This window comes from Oncorhynchus gorbuscha, unplaced genomic scaffold (assembly GCF_021184085.1).
Source record: "Oncorhynchus gorbuscha isolate QuinsamMale2020 ecotype Even-year unplaced genomic scaffold, OgorEven_v1.0 Un_scaffold_777, whole genome shotgun sequence".
In the NCBI taxonomy this organism is placed as follows: Eukaryota; Metazoa; Chordata; class Actinopteri; order Salmoniformes; family Salmonidae; genus Oncorhynchus; species Oncorhynchus gorbuscha.
This window is the reverse complement of record NW_025745807.1, coordinates 136987-163577: the sequence shown is the minus strand read 5'-3', so window position 1 is coordinate 163577 and position 26591 is coordinate 136987. Positions and strand designations below refer to the sequence as shown.

The 26591-nt window shown below is 45.6% G+C and overlaps 1 protein-coding gene across 2 annotated transcripts in view; it reads right to left on the bottom strand.

The window, feature by feature from the left end:
- LOC124020226 (netrin-3-like) overlaps positions 1 to 24846 on the bottom strand; it is a 112474-nt gene extending 87628 nt beyond the window's left edge. For both annotated transcript variants that reach the window (XM_046335593.1, XM_046335594.1), the window contains exon 1: positions 24579 to 24846. The gene's annotated coding sequence lies outside the window, so the exon portion shown is untranslated. The remainder of the gene's footprint in view (positions 1 to 24578) is intronic.
- Between the last annotated feature and the right edge of the window lie 1745 nt (positions 24847 to 26591).

The window sequence follows — 26591 nt, the reverse complement described above, 5'->3', positions numbered from 1 at the left end:
GGTGTGACATTGGGTGCACCCTGGTAAACTATATGCCTGAAATATGGCCGATATCTCAGTCTATTGTACTATTGATGTATTTCATTCATATTGAGCTCATTGTACAAATTTCAAATATCAATATTTGAATCATTTTCCTAAATGATTCACTTGTGTGGTTTTCATTTCACGCTACTGCTCCAGTAGTGAACCTAACTGGTCCAATAGAGTTTAAGCTTAAACATACAGTAGCCCATAGTGTTAATTAAGCTATTGTTACCAATGGCGCCCCAACAGGTCTCCACTGTGGTTCCATTGCCTTCCCCAGGGCCAGAGAGGCTGCCAGATTCTACCCTGGGGGAGCACCCTACCAATGTGCCCTAGTCAACTTCTGACGTAGAGTCCCTCACAGTGGTCCCAAAGCCTTCTCCAGGGACGTAGGAGCTACCAGATCTCACCCTGAAAGAGCACACAACACCAGCCGACGTATCAGAATGTAAGTCGGCCCCTGCCTGGTGGGACATCCTCCTACCTTTCAAGCCTGCCACCATCCAGTGGTGTCTGCCTGCCCCCATATGGATTCAGTCTGCTCAGGCAATGTCAGCCCCTGCCTGGTGGGACTTGCCTGTCACCACCTTGGGGTGGCCAACAGAGGCCAATCCAGCTAGTACCTTGCTATCTCCAGTCTCTGGTGTCCCGCTCCCTCCATACCCTCCAACTCTCGCCTCGGGAGACCCTCCTAACGTCCCCGTGGGGGACCCTCCTGACCTAGGTAGCCAGTGTCCTGTTGTAAAAGGCACCTCACTCTGCCCTACTATGTCTTCAGTCTATAGCCACAGTATGCCCAGAGCATCTTAGCTATCAGTTCCCTGATCTCCTAGAGTCTTTACAGTCTCCTGCTATGCTAGGACCCCAGTTGTCTTTCCCAGTAGGCCCAGAACCTTCTTGAAGGGGTGGCCAGATGCCTATACTCTACGTTTCTGACAGGGTGGCCAGATACACTCAAGGACTGGGGTTTCCCTTGTCTGGCTCCTTTACACCTATGCCTCTCTGCCCTGGTAGATGAACACACATTAGTAGTCTTATGTCATCCCCTTGAAGTCTAGTGTTTTGTTTAGAGTTCATATTTACCCAGTATAAATGGGGGTGGCTTTTAATGAATAACTGGAGATAGAGTGTGTGTGTGTGTGGTTTGGTATTTGAAATACACACGCAACACGTCAAGCTGAGGTAAAACTTAGGGAAACTCTTGTCAGCTGTACACATTCTCATGAGGCGATCTGACTCACTCTGACTAGAAAGGGGGAGAGGCACTGAGATACGGTAATAGCTAAGCCACGATAGGCTGAGATAATGTTTGAGTCTAGTTAATGGGACAAGCTAGGGGTGCATAGAGACGTTCTATATTGGAATGTATGGCCTTTTTAATAAGGACCCATTATATCTGGAATAAACCTGTCTTAAAAATATCTGAATTTGTTCTTGCCAGACAGACCTGTGACGGCTGAACCATATTGTCACGACTTCCGCCGAAGTTGGCTCCCCTGCCTGTTCGGGCGGTGCTTGGCTCCTTTTTTTGTTTGTCTGTTGGTTTTGTCTTATTAGTTTCACCTGTGTGTATTCTAGTTTAATTAGCTTCACTATATATAGTAGGTTGTCCCGCCCTTGTTTTGTGCGGGATTGTTTTTGTTACTCTGTTGGATTGTGGCTTTCATGTGTGTATTCTCCAGACTATTTTGTCCTGTGTTTGAGCTGGTCTATTCTATGCACCCTGTGTGTTTGCGTGACCGTTTGTTTGCCGGAGAATAAATTCACGATATACAGAACCCTGCTCTCTGCGCCTGATTCCAACCCACCACTCCTAGTATCCCGTGACACATATCCACTGGCACTTACTGTCCGTTATTTATGCTGCTCACGGATCAGTTCTTAGGATTTGTCAGTAGGGAAATAAAGTAAAATATGATTTGCCTTTCTCATGAACAGTGTTTGGATCAAGAAAGGGAGAATAGAGAGAGGGCTGGAGTGACCATTACAGGGACAGACAGTGAGAGAGAGAGAGAGAGAGAGAGAGAGAGAGAGAGAGAGAGAGAGAGAGAGAGAGAGAGAGAGAGAGAGAGAGAGAGAGAGAGAGAGGAGAGAGAGAGAGAGAGAGAGAGAGAGAGAGAGAGAGAGAGAGAGAGAGAGAGAGAGAGAGAGAGAGAGAGAGAGAGAGAGAGAGAGAGAGAGAGAGAGAGAGAGAGAGAGAGAGAGAGAGAGAGAGAGAGAGAAAGGCCGGAAAGGCAAAGGGGTGCAAAGTGTCAGAAGGATGGAGCAAAATAAATAACTGAAAGAGGCAGCGAGGAGAATGATATGAGGGGGAAGTAAAAGAGATTAAATGTGGAAGTAGAGGGAGGGAGAGAAAAAAGGAGGGAGACCAATTCAGATGGAGGAGGACAGTATTGGTCTGGTGGCCTGTGAATGACTAAATATGGTGCAGTCAAAACACAGCTCTGCCGGAAGATTCTTACAGGGGTTTGATGCTCTCAAGCACGTCTGGCAGATGAGACGCATAGGTTAAACAGAGACGGAACAGGCATGTCGCCTGTCTAATTCCACATCTACAGCTCCCTGAAAAGCACACTTAACCTCTTCAAACTAGGGGGCACTATTTTCATTTTTTGAAAAATAACGTTCCCAAAGTAAACGGGCTATTTTGTCAGGACAGGATGCTAGAATATGCATATAATTGACAGCTTAGGATAGAAAACACTCTGCGCTGAAGAGGAGGAAGGCTCTGGCAGCGCTAGACAGAGGAGCTCTGGCGCCTCTGGACTGAGGGGCTCTGGCGCCTCTGGACTGAGGGGCTCTGGTGCCTCTGGACTGAGGGGCTCTGGCGCCTCTGGACTGAGTGGTGGAAATTCTGGTAGCGCCAGACAGGCGGGAGCACCAGTATTGATGGGGCAGAGAGACAGCCTGGTGCGGGGTGCCGGCACTGGTGGTACCGGGCTGGGGACACACACCTCAGGGCGAATGCCTTGCATACTACGCCAAATCAACAGCTCTCTCTCTTCACACTCCTCCAATTCCATCAACAACTCCTCGAATGTCTCATCATCTCCCATCCGTTCACTCTCCTCCAATCTGTCCAATAACTCCTCGACCCTCTCAGACTCACACCTCAACTCTGCCGACTGCTCTGATTCCATCCATGGCTCCTTACGGTAAACAGGGGGAGTTGGCTCAGGTCTGACTCCTGACTCTACCACACTCTCCCTGCCCCCCCCCCCCATACATTTTTTTGGGGGGCACAGACATTTCTATCTCTCTGGCTTCCTACCACGCCGCCATGCTCGTTTCGCCAACCTCATTCTCCTGTAACCCTCCTCACACTGCTTCAGCGATGCCCAGGCGGGCTCCGGCACTCTCCCTGGGTCGACCGCCCACCTGTCTAGCTCTTCCCAAGTTGTATAGTCCAGATAATGCTGCCTCTCCTGCTGCTGCTGCTGCTTCTGCTGCTGCTGTTGCCTCTCCTGCTGCTGCTGCTGCTTCTGCTGCTGCTGTTGCCTCTCCTGCTGCTGCTTTTGCAGCTGTCGCTTCCTCTGATGCTTCTGTTGCTTCTCCTGCTGCTGCTTTTGCTGCTGCTGCTTTGCTCCTGCTGCTCCTGCTTCTCCTGCTGCACCTTGGGACGGCGACACTCCCCTGGCTTTGCCCAGGATCCTCTACCGTCAAGGATTTACTCCCACGTCCAGGAGTCTTGTGTCTTCGGTCGCTGTTGCTGCTCATTACCACGCCGCTTGGTCCTTGTTTGGTGGGTGATTCTGTAATGGTTTTCCTCCTCTTCGTCTGAAGAGGAGAGTCGAGAAGGATCGGAGGAACTATATAGGACCTATATTTAAACACATAAACTGAACACTCCATACAAAAACAATAAACTTAACGTGAATAACCGAAACCGAAAACAGTACCGTGTGGTGTAAAACATAGACACGGAAACAATCACCCACAAAACAACAGTGAAACCCAGGCTACCTAAGTATGACTCTCAATCAGAGACAACGAACGACACCTGCCTCTGATTGAGAAACATACTAGGCACAGAAAACCAACCTAGAAACACAAAACAACAAATACTAGGGTCAGAACGTGGCAGCGTCCCTATTCAGCAGTGAATGGGATATCAACCATATTCCTTTTTCTATGGCTTCCCTAATGTGTCTAGTGTCACAATACATAGTTTCAGTCTTTTATTTTGAAAAATGAGCCTGAACGACTACATTGCGTCAGTGGTCAGCTGGAGACTCTCAGAGTGTTTTGTGCGTAATAGACAAGTGCGGCCATTGTTTCTCTCTTGCCTACTAAGAAGCCACCTGTCCCAGTTGATATATTATCAAATAGATATTTGAAAAACACCTTGAGGATTGATTATAAAAAACGTTTGCCATGTTTCTGTCGATATTATGTATCTAATTTGGAATATTTTTTGGCATTGTCGTGACCGCAGTTTCCGGTGGATTTCTCAACCAAACGTGAAGTACAAACGGAGGTATTTCGGCTATAAAAAATAATCTTTATGGGACAAAATGAACATTTGCTGTCTAACTGGTAGTCTCATGAGTGAAAACATCCGAAGCTCATCAAAGGTAAACGATTTAATTTGATTGCTTTTCTGATTTTCGTGACCAAGCTGCCTGCTGCTAGCTAGGCATAATGCTATGCAAGGCTATCGATAAACTTACACAAATGCTTGTCTTGCTTTGGCTGTAAAGCATAATTTCAAAATCTGAGATGATATTTTTTGTCCGTTGCGTTAGTGTCAGTTGATGACAATTCTCCCGGAGGGAGTTCCAAGACAAGCAACTATGTGCTAGCTTTTCAAACATAATCCGATAGTAAAAACCTACACTAATGCTAACAACTCAAGATAACCACCACATAGCCACTCTAGTCTAGCTCTGAACAAGAAGCTGTGCTCAGTATGGAAACGTCACTGACTGACATTGTTCCACTTGATTGTTCTCTGTTGAACCTTTCGAAGACAAGTGTACGTGCCAATTCCGCAAACTTCTCAGCTCAGACGTCAGCTAAAAGACATAGCTTGTTGACCTCTATGAAACACTTGGTAAGTTTGAGCTCCAGCAAGAAATTCTCAGCTCCACTTAGCCTCGACTGCGTTTTTCCCAAGCCACACGTAATCCTTGACAGGGGCAGACACTCTCTCATTAAATGTGGTTGAAGTAGCGACAGCTGTGTGAATGTCTGTGAGTAGGGAATACCACACGGAAACACTCTGCTAGCTAGCTATAGCTACAGCTAACTACTAAGGAGAGGCTACTTGTTACAAAGTGGAGCACTCCACATGTCATGTACTACAGGTTCGATTCAAATCTATCACCTAAAAACACAAACCTACTCAAAAGACAGCAGTTCTACCCACTTGGCTAAAGTGCCTAGTCATTCAGTAAGGACTGAAATGGCCAGTTTCAATCTTATGCTGCTCATGACAAGATGCTTTACTGGTTCAGGAACGGAGCAAGATGCTTTACAGAGTACTGCGAGGTTAACCAATGTATTTCCCCAGGTTGATATATGCCTTTATGTGTATGAAATAGGTGCCAAATGATCAGCCGATGACATTAAGCAACATGGAAACAAGGATTTGCAATGTCACAAGGACTACAGTATCAGCCTATTTATGGGATTGGAATGGTTCCAATAGGTTTAGCCTAAGAGGATCAATCAACAATTGATAGAACAAAAATATGAGGAAGAGAGAGTGGAGAGAGAGAGAGAAAAGAGAGCGAGATACGTTGCTGCTACTGGTTATAATCTGTCAACTTGTTACCAGTTACATGGAAAGTGCCGTGAAAAAGTATTTAGTTTTTCTAATTTTCTCTACTATTGCACATTTTTGATACTGTATGTTATTCAATATTCAACCAAAACCTAATATTAGATGCAGGGAACCTGAGAAAACAAATAGCACAACAATTAGCGTAAGGGGGCAATTACTTTTTCACACAGGGGAAAAAGTAATTGGGTGTTGCATAACTTGTTAATTAAATAAATATAATAAGTATATGAACTTGCCTTCGGAAAGTATTCAGACCCCTTGACTTTTCCCACATTTTGTTACGTTACAGCCGTATTCTAAAATTGATGAAATAAAACATTTTCCTCAGCAATCTACACACAATATCCCATAATGACAAAGTGATACTTGTTTACATAATTATTCAGACTCTTTGATATGAGACTCAGAATGTAGCTTCTGTTTCCATTGATCATCCTTGAGATGTTTCTACAACATGATTGGAGTACACCTGTGATAAATTCAATTATTTGGACATGGCTTGGAAAGGCACACACCTGTGTATATAAAGTCTTAAAGTTGACGGTGCATGTCAGAGCAAAAACCAAGCCATGAGGTCGAACGAATTTCCATAAAGTTCGTAAAGCTCTGAGATAGGATTGTGTCGAGTCACAGATCTGGCGAAGGGTACCAAAAAATGTCTGCTGCATTGAAGGTCCAAATGAACACAGTGGCCTCCATCATCCTTAACTGGAAGAAGTTTGGAACCACCAAGATTCTTCCTAGAGCTGGCCGCCCGGCCAAACTGAGCAATCTGGGGAGAAGGGTCTTGGTCAGTGAGGTGATCAAGAACCCGATGGTCACTCTGACTGAGCTCCAGAATTCAACTGTGGAGATGGAATAACCTTAAAGAAGGACAACTATCTCTGCAGCACCACCAATCATGCCTTTATGGTAGAGTGGCCAGACAGAAGACACTCCTCAGTAAAAGACACATGACAGCCTGCTTGGAGTTGCCAAAAGGCACCTAAAGACAGACCATGAGAAACAAGATTCTCTGGTCTAATGAAACCAAGATTTTGCCCTGAATGTGAAGCATCACGTTGGGAGGAAACCTAGCACCATCCCTACGGTGAAGCTTTGTGGTGGCAGCATCATGCTGTGGGGTTGTTTTTCGGAGACTAGGGAAGGATGAGGGAAAGATGAACAGAGCAAAGTACAGAGAGATCATTGATGAAAACCTGCTCCAGAGCACTCAGGACCTCAGACTGGGACGAAGGTTCACCCTCAAACAGGACAACGACCCTAAGCACAAGTCAAAGCAGGAGTGGCTTCGGGACAAGTCTCTGAATCCATTTTGTTGCTCCCAGCCTATAGACAGAAACCCCCGTGCTCAGATCTGTTCAATGGTGGTCCGGCCAATCTGATTCCACGCTTCAAGATTGCTTTGATCACGTGGAGTGGGATATGTTCTGGATAGCCCCAGATAACAACATTGATGTATACGTTGATTCTGTGAGCTAGTTTACTAGCAAGTGCATCGGTGATGTTGTACCCACGGTGACTATTAAAACCTTCCCAAATCAGAAACCCGTGGATTGATGGCAGCATTCACACAAAAAAAGTGCGAACCACTGCTTTTAATCATGGCAAGGCGACCAGAAACATGATTGAATACAAACAGTGTAACTATTCCCTCCGCAAGGCAATCAAACAAGCTAAGCATCAATATAGAGACAAAGTAGAGTCACAATTCAACGGCTCAGACACGACACGTATGTGGCAGGGTCTACAGTCAATCACGGATTACAAAAGGAAAACCAGCCCCGTAGCGGACACCGATGTCTTGCTCCCAGACAAACTAAACAACTTCTTTGCTCGCTTTGAGGATAATACAGTGCCTCTGACACAGTGTTAACCCTCGCAAGGCTGCCAGCCCAGATGGCATCCCTAGCCGCAACCTCAGAGCATGCACAGACCAGCTGGCTGGTGTGTTTACGGACATATTCAATCAATCCCTATCCCAGTCTGCTGTTCCCACATGCTTCAAGAAGGCCACCATTGTTCTTGTTCCGAAGAAAGCTAAGGTAACTGAGCTAAACGACTATCGCCCCGTAGCACTCACTTCCATCAACATGAAGTGCTTTTGAGAGACTAGTCAAGGATCATATTTGCTTACCACCCCAATAGGCCAACAGACGACACAATCACACTGCACACTGGCCTAACCCATCTGGACAAGAGGAATACCTATGTAAGAATGCTGTTCATCGATTACAGCTCAGTATTTAGCACCATAGTACCCTCCACTCTCGTCATTAAGCTCGATACCCTGGGTCTCGACCCCGCCCTGTGTAACTGGGTCCTGGACTTTGAGGGACCGCCCCCAGGCGGTGAGGGTAGGAAACAACATCTCCACCCCGCTGATCCTCAACACTTGGGCCCCACAAGGGTGCGTTCTCAGCCCTCTCCTGTACCCCCTGTTCACCCATGACTGCATGGCCATGCACTTCTCCAACTCAATCATAATGTTTGCAGATGACACTATAGTGGTAGGCTTGATTAACAACAACAACGAGACAGCCTACAGGGAGGAGGTGAGGGCCCTCTGAGTGTGGTGTCAGGAAATAACCTCACACTCAACGTCAACAAAACAAAGGAGATGATCCTGGACTTCAGGAAACAGCAGAGGGAGCACCCCCCTATCCACATCGACGCGACATCGAGTAGTGGAGAGGGTAGTAAGTTTTAAGTTCCTCGGCGTACACATCACAGACAAAATGAAATGGTCCACCCACACAGACAGCGTGGTGAAGAAGGCGCAATAGCGTCTCTTCAACCTCAGGAGGCTGAAGATATTTGGCTTGTCACCAAAAACACTCAAAACTTTTACAGATGCACAATCGAGAGCATCCTGTCTGGCTGTATCACCGCCTGGTAAGGCAACTGCTCCGCCCACAAACGTAAGGCTTTCCAGAATGTAGTGAGGTCTGCACAACGCATCACCAGGGGCAAACCACCTGCCCTCCAGGACACCTACAGCACTCGATGTCACAGGAAGGCCAAAAAGATCATCAAGCCACTGCCTGTTAACCACGCTATCATCCAGAAGGCGAGGTCAGTACAGGTGCATCAAAGCTGGGACCCAGAGACTGAAAAACAGCTTCTATCTCAAGGCCATCAGACAGTCATCACCAACATTGAGTGGCTGCTGCCAACATACTGACTCAAATCTCTAGCCTCTTTAATAATTAAAAATTGGATGTAATAAATGTATCACTAGTCACTTTAAACAAATCCACTTTATATAATGTTTACATACCCTACATTACTCATCTCATATGTATATACTGTACTCTATACCATCTACTGCATCTTGCTTATGCCGTTCGGCCATCGCTCATCCATATATTTATATGTACATATTCTTATTTATTCCTTTACATTTGTGTGTATAAGGTAGTTGTTGTGAAATTGTTAGATTACTTGTTAGATATTACTGCACGGTCGGAACTAGAAGCACAAGCATTTCACTTCACTCGCATTAACATCTGCTAACCAAATTTGTTTTGATGTCCTTGAGTGGCCCAGCCAGAGCCCAGACATGAACCTGATCAAACATCGCTGGAGAGACCTGAAAATAGTTGTGCAGCAATGCTCCCCATCCAACTTTATAGAGCTTGAGATCATCTGTAGAGTAAAATGGGAGAAACTCATTTTACGCATGTAGCGTCATACCCAAGATGACTCAATGCCGTTATCGCTGCCAAAGGTGCTTCAACAAAGTACTGAGGTAAGGGTCTGAATACTTATGCAAATGTATATTTAGGTTTTTTATTATTGATACATAAGCAAAAATGTTTGGGGTATACCTCATTATGGGGTATTGTGTGTAGATTGTTGATGAGAAAAAAAATGATTTAATCCATTTTAGAATAAGGCTGTAATGTGACAAAATGTGGAAAAAGTCAATGTGTCTGAATACTTTCAGAATGCACTGTACTGTAAATATATTTTATATATATATTATATATATTATATATAATATATATATTTTATATATTTTAAACTCAGGTTCCCTTGATCTAATATTAGGTTTTGGTTGAAGATATGATAACATTCAGTTTAAAAAATATGCAAAAATTGAGAAAATCAGAAAGGGGGAAAACCCTTTTCACAGCACTGTAGGTATCTGCCTCATTAACCTTGTACCCGTGCACATCGACTCGGCATTGCTACCCCTGTATATAGACACATTTTCATTACTGTGTATTTGTTATAACATGTTTTATTTTTCTGTTATTTCAAAATGTTCTTTCTCTCCGCATTGTTGAGAAGGACCAGTAAGTAAGCATTTCACTGTTAGTCTTACACTTGTTTACGAAGCATGTGACTAATAACATTTTATTTGGTTTAAGTGAGCGAGGAATATGGTGGTCCCGGATGAGGGATTACGGGGGAAGTTTTTTTCAGCTCTGCCATGTTGAGTTGTATCTCTTTCAAGTGTGTGGCTATTCTGGCAGACTACACGGATTAGGAAAATGAGAGGTGCTGAGAGGCTTCATTTGGCTTGGGCGTGATGGACCGGGGAAGGAGAACTAGAGGGACAGCTGAGCCACCTCGTAGCCAGTCAGAGGCTCCCATGCTGGGGCAGTGTGCTGGGAAGGTGGCTCCCTCACCATGAGGCTGAATGGAGCTCCTTGGGGATCCTCCACTCAGATGACCCTGGGAGGAGGCCCTGTGCCCCATTGGCTGTCTGTCACAGTGCCCAATGTACAGTAATCCCTGATTGGTCTGTTAGAAGTTGTGGCGACTGTGGAGGACTTTTAAATTGGTGAACAAGAGGGCACTGTGCACCGTCTATCATGGTTCCGAGTCATCACCCCACAAACACACACACACACACACAAACACACACTGGGTAAAAAAATGTGACTGACAGTCCACAAGTAAAAGGGTACTAGTGGCAGAAACTGTCATGTTTTGTCATTGATTATCATGTCTTGTCCCTGTGCTTTCCCTTCTATTCGTTTCCCTCTGCTGGTCTTATTAGGTTCTTTCCCTCTTTCTATCCCTCTCTCTCCCCCTCCCTCTCTCACTCTCTCGCTCTCTCTTCTCTCTATCGTTCCGTTCCTGCTCCCAGCTGTTCCTATTCCCCTAATCAATCATTTAGTCTTCCCACACCTGTTCCCGATCCTTTTCCCTGATTAGAGTCCCTATTTCTCTCCTTGTTTTCCGTTCCTGCCCTGTCGGATCCTTGTCTATAATTCACCGTGCTGTGTCTATGTATTGCCCTGTCGTGTCGTGTTTCCCTCAGATGCTGCGTGGTGAGCAGGTGTCTGAGTCTGCTAGGTTCAAGTGCCTTCCCGAGGCAACCTGCAGTTCTTGATCAAGTCTCCAGTCTGTTCTCGTCTTTACGAGTAGTATTATGCCTTTTGTTTTGTAAAGTATCTTTACTGGATTAAAAACTCTGTTTTCGCCAAGTCGCTTTTGGGTCCTCATTCACCTGCATAACAGAAGGATCCGACCAAGGAATGGACCCAGCGACTACAGATGCTCGTAACACTGCCGTCGAGATCCAAGGAGCCATGCTCGGCAGACACGAGCAGGAATTGTCTGCTGCTCGCCATGCCGTGGAGAACCTGGCCGCTCAGGTTTCCGACCTCTCTGGACAGTTCCAGAGTTTTCGTCTCGTGCCACCTGTTACTTCCTGGCCTGCCGAGCCTCCGGAACCTAGGGTTAATAACCCACCTTGCTACTCCGGGCAGCCCACGGAGTGCCGCTCCTTTCTCACCCAGTGTGATATTGTGTTCTCTCTCCAACCCAACACATACTCTAGCGAGAGAGCTCGGGTTGCTTACGTCATTTCACTCCTTACTGGCCGGGCTCGAGAGTGGGGCACAGCTATCTGGGAGGCAAGGGCTGATTGTTCTAACAATTACCAGAACTTTAAAGAGGAGATGATTCGGGTTTTTGACCGTTCAGTTTTTGGTGGGGAGGCTTCTAGGGCCCTGGCTTCCCTATGCCAAGGTGATCGATCCATAACGGATTACTCTATAGAGTTTCGCACTCTTGCTGCCTCTAGTGACTGGAACAAGCCGGCGCTGCTCGCTCGTTTTCTGGAGGGACTCCACGCAGTGGTCAAAGATGAGATTCTCTCTCGGGAGGTTCCTTCCAGTGTGGACTCTTTGATTGCTCTCGCCATCCGCATAGAACGACGGGTAGATCTTCGTCACCAAGCTCGTGGAAGAGAGCTCGCGTCAACGGTGTTTCCCTGCTCCGCATCGCAACCATCTCCCTCCTCTGGCTCAGAGACTGAGCCCATGCAGCTGGGAGGTATTCGCATCTCGACCAAGGAGAGGGAACGGAGGATCACCAACCGCCTGTGCCTCTATTGCGGATTTGATGGACATTTTGTCAATTCATGTCCAGTAAAGGCCAGAGCTCATCAGTAAGCGGAGGGCTACTGGTGAGCGCTACTACTCAGGTCTCTTCATCTAGATCCTGTACTACTATGTCGGTCCATCTACGCTGGACCGGTTCGGGTACTACATGCAGTGCCTTGATTGACTCTGGGGCTGAGGGTTGTTTCATGGACGAAGCATGGGCTCGGAAACATGACATTCCTTTCAGACAGTTAGACAAGCCTACGCCCATGTTTGCCTTAGATGGTAGTCATCTTCCCAGTATCAGATTTGAGACACTACCTTTAACTCTCACAGTATCTGGTAACCACAGTGAGACTATTTCTTTTTGATTTTTCGTTCACCTTTTACACCTGTTGTTTTGGGTCATCCCTGGCTAGTATGTCATAATCCTTCTATTAATTGGTCTAGTAATTCTATCCTATCCTGGAACGTTTCTTGTCATGTGAAGTGTTTAATGTCTGCCATCCCTCCCATTTCTTCTGTCCCCACTTCTCAGGAGGAACCTGGCGATTTGACAGGAGTGCCGGAGGAATATCATGATCTGCGCACGGTCTTCAGTCGGTCCCGAGCCAACTCCCTTCCTCCTCACCGGTCGTATGATTGTAGTATTGATCTCCTTCCGGGGACCACTCCTCCTCGGGGTAGACTATACTCTCTGTCGGCTCCCGAACGTAAGGCTCTCGAGGATTATTTATCTGTGTCTCTTGACGCCGGTACCATAGTGCCTTCTTCCTCTCCGGCCGGGGCGGGGTTCTTTTTGTTAAGAAGAAGGACGGTACTCTGCGCCCCTGCGTGGATTATCGAGGCTGAATGACATAACGGTTAAGAATCGTTATCCGCTTCCCCTTATGTCATCAGCCTTCGAGATTCTGCAGGGAGCCAGGTGCTTTACTAAGTTGGACCTTCGTAACGCTTACCATCTCGTGCGCATCAGAGAGGGGGACGAGTGGAAAACGGCGTTTAACACTCCGTTAGGGCATTTTGAGTACCGGGTTCTGCCGTTTGGTCTCGCCAATGCGCCAGCTGTTTTTCAGGCATTAGTTAATGATGTTCTGAGAGACATGCTGAACATCTTTGTTTTTGTCTATCTTGACGATATCCTGATTTTTTCACCGTCACTCGAGATTCATGTTCAGCACGTTCGACGTGTTCTACAGCGCCTTTTAGAGAATTGTCTCTACGTAAAGGCTGAGAAGTGCTCTTTTCATGTCTCCTCCGTTACTTTTCTCGGTTCCGTTATTTCCGCTGAAGGCATTCAGATGGATTCCGCTAAGGTCCAAGCTGTCAGTGATTGGCCCGTTCCAAGGTCACGTGTCGAGTTGCAGCGCTTTTTAGGTTTCGCTAATTTCTATCGGCGTTTCATTCGTAATTTCGGTCAAGTTGCTGCCCCTCTCACAGCTCTTACTTCTGTCAAGACGTGTTTTAAGTGGTCCGGTTCCGCCCAGGGAGCTTTTGATCTTCTAAAAGAACGTTTTACGTCCGCTCCTATCCTCGTTACTCCTGACGTCACTAGACAATTCATTGTCGAGGTTGACGCTTCAGAGGTAGGCGTGGGAGCCATTCTATCCCAGCGCTTCCAGTCTGACGATAAGGTTCATCCTTGCGCTTATTTTTCTCATCGCCTGTCGCCATCTGAGCGCAACTATGATGTGGGTAACCGTGAACTGCTCGCCATCCGCTTAGCCCTAGGCGAATGGCGACAGTGGTTGGAGGGGGCGACCGTTCCTTTTGTCGTTTGGACAGACCATAAGAACCTTGAGTACATCCGTTCTGCCAAACGACTTAATGCCCGTCAAGCTCGTTGGGCGTTGTTTTTCGCTCGTTTCGAGTTTGTGATTTCTTACCGTCCGGGTAGCAAAAACACCAAGCCTGATGCCTTATCCCGTCTGTTTAGTTCTTCTGTGGCTTCTACTGATCCCGAGGGGATTCTTCCTTATGGGCGTGTTGTCGGGTTAACAGTCTGGGGAATTGAAAGACAGGTTAAGCAAGCACTCACGCACACTGCGTCGCCGCGCGCTTGTCCTAGTAACCTCCTTTTCGTTCCTGTTTCCACTCGTCTGGCTGTTCTTCAGTGGGCTCACTCTGCCAAGTTAGCTGGTCATCCCGGTGTTCGAGGCACTCTTGCGTCTATTCGCCAGCGCTTTTGGTGGCCGACTCAGGAGCGTGACACGCGCCGTTTCGTGGCTGCTTGTTCGGACTGCGCGCAGACTAAGTCGGGTAACTCTCCTCCTGCCGGTCGTCTCAGACCGCTCCCCATTCCTTCTCGACCATGGTCTCACATCGCCCTAGACTTCATTACCGGTCTGCCTTTGTCTGCGGGGAAGACTGTGATTCTTACGGTTGTCGATAGGTTCTCTAAGGCGGCACATTTCATTCCCCTCGCTAAACTTCCTTCCGCTAAGGAGACGGCACAAATCATCATCGAGAATGTGTTCAGAATTCATGGCCTCCCGTTAGACGCCGTTTCAGACAGAGGCCCGCAATTCACGTCACAGTTTTGGAGGGAGTTCTGTCGTTTGATTGGTGCGTCCGTCAGTCTCTCTTCCGGGTTTCATCCCCAGTCTAACGGTCAAGCAGAGAGGGCCAATCAGACGATTGGTCGCATACTACGCAGCCTTTCTTTCAGAAACCCTGCGTCTTGGGCAGAACAGCTCCCTGGGCAGAATACGCTCACAACTCGCTTCCTTCGTCTGCTACCGGGTTATCTCCGTTTCAGAGTAGTCTGGGTTACCAGCCTCCTCTGTTCTCATCCCAGCTTGCCGAGTCCAGCGTTCCCTCCGCTCAAGCGTTTGTCCAACGTTGTGAGCGCACCTGGAGGAGGGTGAGGTCTGCACTTTGCCGTTACAGGGCACAGACTGTGAGAGCCGCCAATAAACGCAGGATTAAGAGTCCAAGGTATTGTTGCGGCCAGAGAGTGTGGCTTTCCACTCGCAACCTTCCTCTTACGACAGCTTCTCGTAAGTTGACTCCGCGTTCATTGGTCCGTTCCGTGTCTCCCAGGTCGTCAATCCTGTCGCTGTGCGACTGCTTCTTCCGCGACATCTTCGTCGCGTCCATCCTGTCTTCCATGTCTCCTGTGTCAAGCCCTTTCTTCGCACCCCCGTTCGTCTTCCCTCCCCCCTCCCGTCCTTGTCGAGAGCGCACCTATTTACAAGGTACGTAAGATCATGGACATGCGTTCTCGGGGACGGGGTCACCAATACTTAGTGGATTGGGAGGGTTACGGTCCTGAGGAGAGGAGTTGGGTCCCGTCTCGGGACGTGCTGGACCGTTCGCTTATTGATGATTTCCTCCGTTGCCGCCAGGGTTCCTCCTCGAGTGCGCCAGGAGGCGCTCGGTGAGTGGGGGTACTGTCATGTTTTGTCATTAATTATCATGTCTTGTCCCTGTGCTTCCCCTTCTATTCGTTTCCCTCTGCTGGTCTTATTAGGTTCTTTCCCTCTTTCTATCCCTCTCTCTCCCCCTCCCTCTCTCACTCTCTCGCTCTCTCTTCTCTCTATCGTTCCGTTCCTGCTCCCAGCTGTTCCTATTCCCCTAATCAATCATTTAGTCTTCCCACACCTGTTCCCGATCCTTTTCCCTGATTAGAGTCCCTATTTCTCTCCTTGTTTTCCGTTCCTGCCCTGTCGGATCCTTGTCTATAATTCACCGTGCTGTGTCTATGTATTGCCCTGTCGTGTCGTGTTTCCCTCAGATGCTGCGTGGTGAGCAGGTGTCTGAGTCTGCTAGGTTCAAGTGCCTTCCCGAGGCAACCTGCAGTTCTTGATCAAGTCTCCAGTCTGTTCTCGTCTTTACGAGTAGTATTATGCCTTTTGTTTTGTAAAGTATCTTTACTGGATTAAAAACTCTGTTTTCGCCAAGTCGCTTTTGGGTCCTCATTCACCTGCATAACAGAAACCAAATCCAATAATGGGGGTGGTGTAACCTAGTGGTTAGAGCATTGGGCCGGTAACCGAAAGTTGCTGGATCGAATCCCTGAGCTGAAAAGGTGAAATCTGTCGTTCTGCCCCTGAACAAGGCAGTTAACTCACTGGTTCCCCGGCAGCCCTTCATTGTAAATAAGAATTTGTTCTGAACCGACTTGCCTAGTTAAATAAAGGTTAAATAAAGAAAGAAAATGAGGGGGTCTCAGTGTGGCTCTCTGGTATTCATTAGCAGTGAATGAGAGCGAGAGGGGGAGGCAAAAGGGGGTCAACTCTCACAGCGAGTGTGTCATTAGCAGGGGCATCACTGACAAATTCAGAAAAGCCTTGAGTCTGCTCTGAATCTGAGGGAACTGTCCCACTGTCCCCCAGCCCGGACTATAGCTCAGACACACAGTGTGCCACTGAAGGTGGGTTTCAGGGGCAGCGATCTGTTTCTTTCTTTCTCGCCTCCTTCTCATCATTCTGAGAGAGCAACAACGCCCAGGAGAGGAATGCAGCCACTGCGGCCCAGCCTGCTCTCCTGGCCAGCAGTTGTAAAACAACAGAACCTGATCCAGAACTACTAAGAGGAGAGGAAAGGAGAGGAGGCAGAACCTCAGGTCAGGCCACTTCTCATAGATCCAGACAGGAAGCTGTACTAAACTTAGGGTTCTCTGTGTTACAGGCCACTACAAAGGGAGGCAAAACTGCTGATATCACACGTTTGGGGTATTTTCTGTTCATTAGATATTTCTGCAAATTCAGTGTTTTTGGTCTGTGAGTAACAGTCTGTGGAGTGGAGGAGGAGGGTTTGAAGGGGAAGGGGAAGGATATGAGACCGCGAGCGTGGCACAATGTCAACTCACGTGTCAAAAATTAGGGGGCAAAGAGGGGGAGGTTGGGTTAGACAACACAACTGACCTTAGATCAGTGTCAGGGAAATGTCATCCTACTCTCAACAGACTCCCACCAACACTCACTAGTCTAAAGTGGTTTCCTCCTTGGAGCTTATTGAGATTGGATGAGTAAGTGGGTGAGTGAGAGGGAGAGTTAGAGAGAGAGAGAGAGAGAGAGAGAGAGAGAGAGAGAGAGAGAGAGAAAGAGAGAGAGAGAGAGAGAGAGAGAGAGAGAGAGAGAGAGAGAGAGAGAGAGAGAGAGAGAGAGAGAGAGAGAGAGACAGAGACAATTGAATATTGCCAGTCCAAACTTAAAAATGTTGCCTATAGGCCTACAAATCCCCCCCCCCATCTGGGTTTGAGGACATGGAGATTTCAACATGGAGTCTGGGCAAGAACAAGGGCTTAAGCTTATCCCTGAGTTTCATAGAACACATACTTTTATGCTTTATACGGGAATCCTGGAGAAATGTTCCTTCGTTAATGAGGAGATAGAGGCTTGTTCATTTCATAACGTAGTGGCGGTTTGGACTTATAAATTATAGCCAGTGTCAAAGTGTGATCCACTTTTATATAAAGTTAACATACTGTATTTCCAGTGATGTCAAGTACTTAAGTAAAACATACTTTAAAGTACTACTTAAGTAGTATCTGTACTTTACTTTACTATATCTATTTTGTGCTACTTTTACTTCACTACATTCCGAAATAAAATAATGTACTTTTTACTCCATACATTTTCCCTGACACCCAAAAGTACTCATTACATTTTGAATTCTTAGCAAGACTAGAACATTTTCCAATTCAAGCACTTATCAAGAGAACATCCCTGGTTTTCCTTACAGCCTCTGATCTGGCAGACTCACTAAACACACATGCTTCATTTGTAAATGATGTCTGAGCGTTGGAGTGTGCCCCTGGCTTTTCATTTAAAAAAAAGAAAATGGCGCCATCTGGTTTCCTTAATATAAGGAATTTGAAATGATTTATACTTTTCCTTTTCCTTTTGATACTTATTAAGAATATTTGAACAATTACATTTACTTTTGATACTTAAGTATAAAATCAAATACTTTTAGACTTCACTTAAGTAGGTATTTTACTGGGTGACTCACTTTAACTTGAGACATTTTCTATTAAGGTATGTTTACTTTTACTCAAGTAGTATTTTACTGGGTGACTCACTTTAACTTAAGACATTTTCTATTAAGGTATCTTTACTTTTACTCAAGTAGTATTTTACTGGGTGACACTTTGACTTCAGACATTTTCTATTAAGGTATCTTTACTTTTACTCAAGTAGTATTTTACTGGGTGACACTTTGACTTCAGACTTTTTCTATTAAGGTATCATAACTTTATGACAATTGGGTACTTTTTTCATTACTGTGTATTTCCCCCTATATGTGAACTCAAATGGGACTGATGACACCCGCTGCTGTGTGAGACTTCAGAGAGGAGAGGAATACTTCCCTTCGGGATCTTCTAAATGAAGATCTCACAATCTCGAGACATCAGTGACGACTTCATGTAAGGCATATAGGCCTATTCCAGAGAGGGGTGTCGAGGTGTGTGCTTCAAAGCCCTTTGATGCCTGGCTCTGTGGTAGGCAGGCTTGCGGTTTCTCCCCGAGCCCTCCGACAGGAAAACTGCTTTTCCATTGCACAAGACACTTCTCACAGCCAGAAGCTAGCTGGGCCACTTTGAACTGTCGGGGGAAACCACGAATCATTTTTTATTAAGAGTTCAAAATACTATTAGCGTTCGCACACATGTACACGCACAAACACATAGGCTCACCACATCCAATCACACAAACACATGCGCTCTCACTCACACACATGGAGACCCATACATTATCAGGGGTACCAGGGCTTTTGTAGGCGGGGGCTGAATCATCGGACAACCCAGCCTTCCCCTTGTCTCTTCTCCTCCCTCTCCACCTCCTCCTCCTCGTCCCAATTTCTCCCTCCCTTTCCTCACAAGGCTCGATGGTGAAGTCAATTTTTCAGGCTGGAGCAGGGTAATGGTACACTGCAGAGCATGGCCGGGAGGCGAGAGAGTGGCCCTCCCAGTCCATCAAGCTGGTCTGCTCCATGTTGCCATGGCAGCCCCCAGGGCCAGAGGAGAAGAGAAGATATGAGGGAGGTATTGGATTCATTCGGATAGAACTAAAACACCTGCATGTGTACACTAGTGGCATTTCCTTGATCGATAGTTGAGATAAAACAACTGTTAAACCTTAAAATGGTTTAGATGGCACCCTGAGAACAAACACACACATGCACAGACATCACACACACACACATCCTTCTGCATCTGGAGGAAATGTGTGCGGATGACAAATGCAGACTTGGGAGGGCATGGGGAGTGATGGGATGGCGCTTTGCAATCTCGGCATCATCCCAAGGGAAAGGGCGCGCGAGTTGTCACACTGACGAATAATTGAGCTTTGGAATCTTGGCCCGGGATCATCCTATGGGATGGAGAGCGAGGCTTCACACTGACAAGCAGAAGTTAAAACAGGGATATCCGGCTGGCACTGACACACACCCCTCCAGACTGAAAAGCAGGGCTGTGACGTAATGGGACGTGTAACGGACGGTTATGGATGAAGACCATCATTTTTCTTTAGGATATAAATACGCTGCATTCGGAAAGTTCTCAGACCCCTTGACTTTTCCCACATTTTGTTCTGTTACAGCCTTATTCTAAGATGGATTCAATCTTTTTTTCTCTTCATCAATCTACACACAATACCCCACAATGCCAAAGTGAAAACAGTTTTTTATTTATTTTTGAAAATGTATTACAAATGTAAAACAGAAATATCTTATTTCCATAAGTATTCCAACCCTTTGCTATGAGACTCTAAATGTAGCTCACGTGCGTCCTGTTTCCATTGATCATGCTTGAGATTGTTCTTCAACTTGATTGGAGTCTACCTGTGGTTCAATTGATTGGACATGGCACACACCTGTCTATATAAGGTCCCATAGTTGACAGTGCATGTCAGAGCAAAAAAGAAAGCCATGAGGTCGAAAGAATTGTCCGTAGAGCTCAGACACAGGATTGTGTCGAGACACAGATCTGGGAAAAGGTACAAAAACATGTCTGCAACATCGAAGGTCTCCAAGAACACGGTGGCCTCCATCATTCTTAAATGGAAGAAGTTTGGAACCATCAAGACTCCACCTACAGCTGGCCCATCAGCCAAACTGAGCAATCAGGGGAGAAGGGTCAGGGAGGTGACCAAGAACCCAATGGTCACTTTGACAGATGTCCAGAGTTTGTCGGTGGAGATGGGAGAACCATACAGAAGGACAACCGTCTCTGCAGCACTCCACCAATCAAGCCTTTATGTTACAGTGGCCAGACAGAAGCCAGTCGTCAGTAAAAGGCACATGACAGCCCACTTGGAGTTTGCCAAAAGTCACCTAAAGACTTTCAGACCATGAGAAACAAGATTCTCTGGTCTGATGAAACTGAGATATAACTCTTTGGCCTGAATGCCAGGCATCACGTTGGGAGGAAACCTGGCACCATCCATATGGTGAAGCAGATTGGTGGCTGCATCATGCTGTGGGGGTGTTTTTCAGTGGCAGGGACTGGGAGACGAGTCAGAATCGATGGAAAGATGAACAGAGCAAAGTATAGAGAGATCCTTGATGAAAGCCTGCTCCAAAGCGCTCAGGACCTCAGACTGGGGAGAAAGTTCACCATCCAACAGGACAACTACCCTAAACACACAGCCATGTTTCTTGGCACAGGCAAGCCTCTTCTTCATATTGGTGTCCTTTAGTAGTGGGTTCTTTGCATCAATTCAACCATGAATACCTGATTCATGCAGTCTCCTCTGAACAGTTGATGTTGACATGTGTCTGTTACTTGACCTCTTTGAAGCATTTATTTGGGCTTCCATTTCTGAGGCCGGTAACTTTATTGAACTTCTCCTCTGCAGCAGAGGTAACTCTGGGTTTTTCTTTCCTGTGGTGGGCCTCATGAGAGCCAGTTTCATCATAGTGCTTGATGGTTTTCGCAACTGCACTTTAAGAATCTTTCAAAGTCATTGACTGACTTTCATGTCTTAAAGTAATGATGGCCTGTGATTTCTCTTTGCTTATTGGAGCTCTTCTTGCCATAATATGGACTTGGTCTTTTACCAAATCTTTTACCAATCTTCTGTATACCCCCTCTACCTTCTCACAACACAACTGATTGCTTTAAATGCATTAAGAAGGAAAGAAATTCCACAAATGAACTTTTAACAAGGCACACCTGTTAATTGAAATGCATTCCAGTTGACTACCTCATGAAGCTGGTTGAGAGAATGCCAAGTGTGTGCAAAGCTTTCATCAAGGTAAAGAATGGCTACTTTGAATAATCTCAAATATAAAATATATTTTGATTTGTTACTTTTTTGGTTGCTATATGATTCCATATGTGTTATTTCATAGTTTGATGTCTTCGCAGTTATTCTACAATGTAGAAAATAGTAAAAATAAAGAAACCCTTGAATGAGTAGGTGTGTCCAATCTTTTGACTGGTACTGTATATTTCCATTCATTTTTCAACTGTTACCATGGGACCTTCAGACGAATCATGTTGGCTTCCTAGAGCAAAACTACCGATATGATCGTGTTCGTGTGAGCCTCATCTTTCCATAGATGGGTCATAATGGTTTATAGGCCAAACCGTTCGCACGCTACAGATGATTTTGAGAGAAACCCCATTTTTGGGATATCTCATGGTCTGACAAACACCACTCTGTCACTTATCACCGCAGATGCAGAAGTTCAACATAGGCGGATGCTGCAGATGAGACTCATCCAATTTAAAAAAAAATCATACCTATAGCTTAAACTGACAGATTTTTATGGGGATTTTTTGATTACGCTAATTCGATTTCCGAGGGTGCTCGGAATTTCGGATTAAGAAGCATATCCATTTAAGTACAAATAGAATTGGGACCGCCCCTTTTTGACCCCCCCCTCCTTCTGAGGCCTAGTGAAACGCTACTTTTGAAGGCCTATGTCAAACCATTAGGTAGACATAGCATAAAAACACTGCAGTAGATTTGAGAACGACATTGGCATTCAAATCAAATCAAATATGTTTGGTCACATACACATATTTAGCAGAATGGTATTGCAGGGGCAGCGAAATGCTTGTGTTTCTAGCTCCATCAGTGCAGTAGTATCTAACAATGCAGTAATATCTAACAATGATTCACAACAATAAACAGACATCTAAAAGTAAAATAATGTAATTAAGAAATATTTGAATATTAGATCGAGCAATGTCGGAGTGGCATTGACTAAAACACAGTGGAATAGAATACAGTATATTCATATGAATTTGTTAAGCAGTATGTAAACATTATTTAAACGTTATTAAAGTGACTCATGTTCCATTATTAAAGCGGCAAGTGATTCCAAGTCTATGTATATAGATACAGTGTTGTGTACCCGGGTGGAAGCCGGCTAGTGTTGGCTATTTAACAGTGTGATAGCCTTAATTAACATAGAAGCTGTTTATATTGGTAAGGCCATAATTGATTCACGAATGAAAATGTTCAAACATGAATCAAATGAATCTGCCATACTGTTCTTCCATAAAAGGTCAAAGTTCAGTCCAGTGTGTGGGACTTAGTTTAACACTCCAATCAGCTTGTTTAATTTGTTAAGGATTACAAATATGTATTTCTGCAAACCAACAGCTGTCTCAGGCCCACCGAAATAAGAGAAAAACAAGAGGGGGAAAAAGAACCAGCAGCATTCCTTTCCCCCATCAGGCTGTTCAAACCAGAGAAGAAAAATATATTGGACGTGTTGATTTTACTCGTTCAGGTGGACGGAGCCAAGAGTCCCGAGGAATCCTGCCTTTCAAAGCAAAGAGAAAATGATCTGCTTACGTTACGGCAACACACACACGCTCCCAGAAGATACGGCCACACACACACACCACCAGAAGGAGTTTATAAACCTGCTGGAGTAAGTTCCAGTGGATTAGCTTACACAACCGTGTGCCTGAGCCCTGGTGGCTCCTGGCGCAGTCTTTGGCTGTGTGTTATTGATGGATCATAACATGATGCAATTAAAAGACCGTGGTTAATTTATAAACCAATGAAATTACGGATATTCTCTGTGAATAAGTGCTGTTGTTGCATTCGACAAAGAAAATCTAGGTAATAATTGTACCACATTTAAAACCATATCAATGTTTTCTTGATCTGAGTGAACAAATAAAGGTTGCATGAACAACATCATCTTTCAGGACAGCTACCAGCAACATTCCAGGAGAATGAGGATACGTGGGTGAAGTGGTTGACACTAATCTCTAATAGAGGCACACTTGAGCTCAATTCAAGCATTTAATATAAGGAATCTATTGCAGTTGTGGTGTGCCTTTCTCCCAGCAGCTTGTCTGCGTTTTACTACTAATCCGTCATATGCAGGCTATATGATTTGTGCATTGATAAAAAGTTAGTCCTCCGAATTATAATTGCAAGGTGATTTTGTTTCATAGGACTCATGCTCAGTGCCATATCAGCCAAATAAAGCTTGTCAAGACAAGACAACTTGCCAAGTCATTTCCTGAGTCTTTTTTAATATGCATTACTATTTTCTAAGATACTTGGATTCATATATATATAAAATAATCTCATAAGCAATCTTCAATTCTGACTTGATCTCAACCAGAAGCGGGAACAAATCAATATTATCCTTAAATTTCACTAGCATTCTGATCGGGTTTACACTTGTTGGTATCAGCATTTAGACTTGAAAATATAACTTCCCAATCTTTCATAGGCCTAAATTCGTTTGTCTATACGAATGCAGTGGTGTAAAGGGAAAACATCAGAATTGACAAACGCATTGGGAGACTTGGCATATGGTGTACAGTCGAATGCGGGATCCGAGAAGTGCTGCTTGGTTTGGCATCGCTACTTGGCCTACATCGGAGAGCTATTAAAACACATGGACTCCATAGCCTACTTATTGTAACCTATATTGCTTAGGCTGCTTTTCTTGCTCTTTCCTCGGACCCACCCGGCAGCTGTAAACCGAGGAGAGTTCACACCGCGCGCTAGATCTCCCGCCCCACGTTCTTTCCTCGCCCACCTGTCCTCCGTGCCTTTCCATTTCAGTGCGTCCAGAGGTTCTCTCAGAGAATGTAATATTACTACACTATACTATTATGACTATAAACAACAATAATAATAACAGTAATCCGTTTTTATCTGAACAAATTATAGGCTGGCTGTTGCGCCATCATTTCAAGCTAATAACGATATCTTAATAATAACTAGAAATCGTGCTGCAAGAATGAAATAATGTTACTTGAATTCACTCAATACTTGAGTTCTTATAAATATTAAGTCGCCAGCTGCGTAATCAACAGTGCTTTACGCATAGTGACACAGCCTTATAATATATCAGAAGAAAGAAAAAATCCCAAAGCGAGCTAAATAATAGAGCATGTGAAGACAGACAAACATTAAGGTTACTGGAAATGACTGAAATTGACTTCATAAACTCACCTGTTAAATGCGTACAATTGACACTATCAAACTTACCGAAGACGGGTGTATTGGCGAATCTTAAAACGACAACACGGTGCAATGATTGAGGTCCAAAACAATACAAAAAAATGCACATCTGTTGGAAGAAAATATAAACTTCCCAAACACAACTGACGAGTCCCGTCTGCCCAGTCTCGAGCGTTCTGCGGAGGTAGGCTACATTATAGAAAGCCGTTAAGAAACAGAGGCTCTTCTGTACTGCCCAAATAGCGACAGATATAATGAGCAAGTACACAGTACAGGGGTGCGACACTGCACTCGCCCGCGCCGTTCAGACAAAGTGAAAAGAGACCAATGCACCCATAGTGTTGGAAAGTAGGCTACTCCCCATTAAAATCAATTGCAGATTTTCTCACCCTTGCGCGCAAGAGCGTCTGGCGACCACAAAGAGCGAGAGAGAGAGAGAGAGAGAGAGGGAGAGAGTAAATCATTTTGAAATAATAAGGCAACATTTTCTTTGCCTCAACATAACATGTAGTAAGCTAAATAACACAACGAAGAGCTATATCTAAACGAAACAACGTGTATAGTTTTACAACCAGCAAATACTGCAGGTCTACCTCAGATGCTTTACTAGTTGTGATACTGTGAGGATGCTAAAAGGAACGCCAGCACAGCCACATAATAGGACATGAGTATTAAGACATTCAAGGGAACAGGGAACCTTATTAAATAAACGGGTATGATATATTGTTTTCTGCAACGGTCTTTGGTTGATGATCCAAGAACAGACCTATTGTGAACATTTTCAGATATTAGAGGCATTTGCTATAGGCCTATTCCAGATTGGTACCTGCAGGCCCACATTTACATTACATTTAAGTCATTTAGCAGACGCTCTTATCCAGAGCGACTTACAAATTGGTGCATTCACCTTATGACATCCAGTGGAACAACCACTTTACAATTGTCATGTTTGTCATTTATTGTCATGTCTTGTCCCTGTGCTCCCCATGCTATTCGTTTCCCTCTGCTGGTCTTGTTTGGTTCTATCCCTCTCTCTCCCCCCTCCCTCTCTCACTCTCTCGCTCTCTCTTCTCTCTGTCGTTCCGTTCCTGCTCCCAGCTGTTCCTATTCCCCTAATCATCATTTAGTCTTCCCACACCTGTTCCCGATCCTTTCCCCTGATTAGAGTCCCTATTTATTCCTTTGTGATCCGTTCCTGTTCCGTCGGTTCCTTGTATTGTATTCACCATGCCGTGATTGCGTTTCGCCCTGTCCTGTCGTGTTTTTGCCGTGATTGTGTATCACCCTGTCCTGTCGTGTTTTGTGCCTTCATCAGATGCTGCGTGTGAGCAGGTGTCTCAGTCGACTACGGCCTGCGCCTACCCGAAGCGACCTGCAGTCTGTGGCCGCTTCTCCAGTTGTTTCCCCTCTACGAGTCTAGAGGATTTCTGTTATTCCGTTTTGGACTTTAATAAACTCTGTTTCTGTTAAGTCGCGTTTGGGTCCTCTTTCACCTGCATGACAGAAGGAACCGACCAAGGAATGGACCCAGCGACTTCAGACGCTCGTTACACTGCCGTCGAGATCCAAGGAGCCATGCTCGGCAGACACGAGCAGGAATTGTCTGCTGCTCGCCATGCCGTGGAGAACCTGGCCGCTCAGGTTTCCGACCTCTCTGGACAGTTCCAGAGTCTACGTCTCGTGCCACCTGTTACTCCCTGGCCTGCCGAGCCTCCAGAACCCAGGGTTAATAACCCACCTTGCTACTCCGGGCAGCCCACTGAGTGCCGCTCCTTTCTCACGCAGTGTGAGATTGTGTTCTCTCTCCAACCCCACACATACTCTAGAGAGAGAGCTCGGGTTGCTTACGTCATTTCACTCCTTACTGGCCGGGCTCGAGAATGGGGCACAGCTATCTGGGAGGCAAGGGCTGATTGCTCTAACAGATTCCAGAACTTTAAGGAGGAGATGATTCGGGTTTTTGACCGTTCAGTTTTTGGTGAGGAGGCTTCTAGGGCCCTGGCTTCCTTATGCCAAGGTGAACGGTCCATAACGGATTAT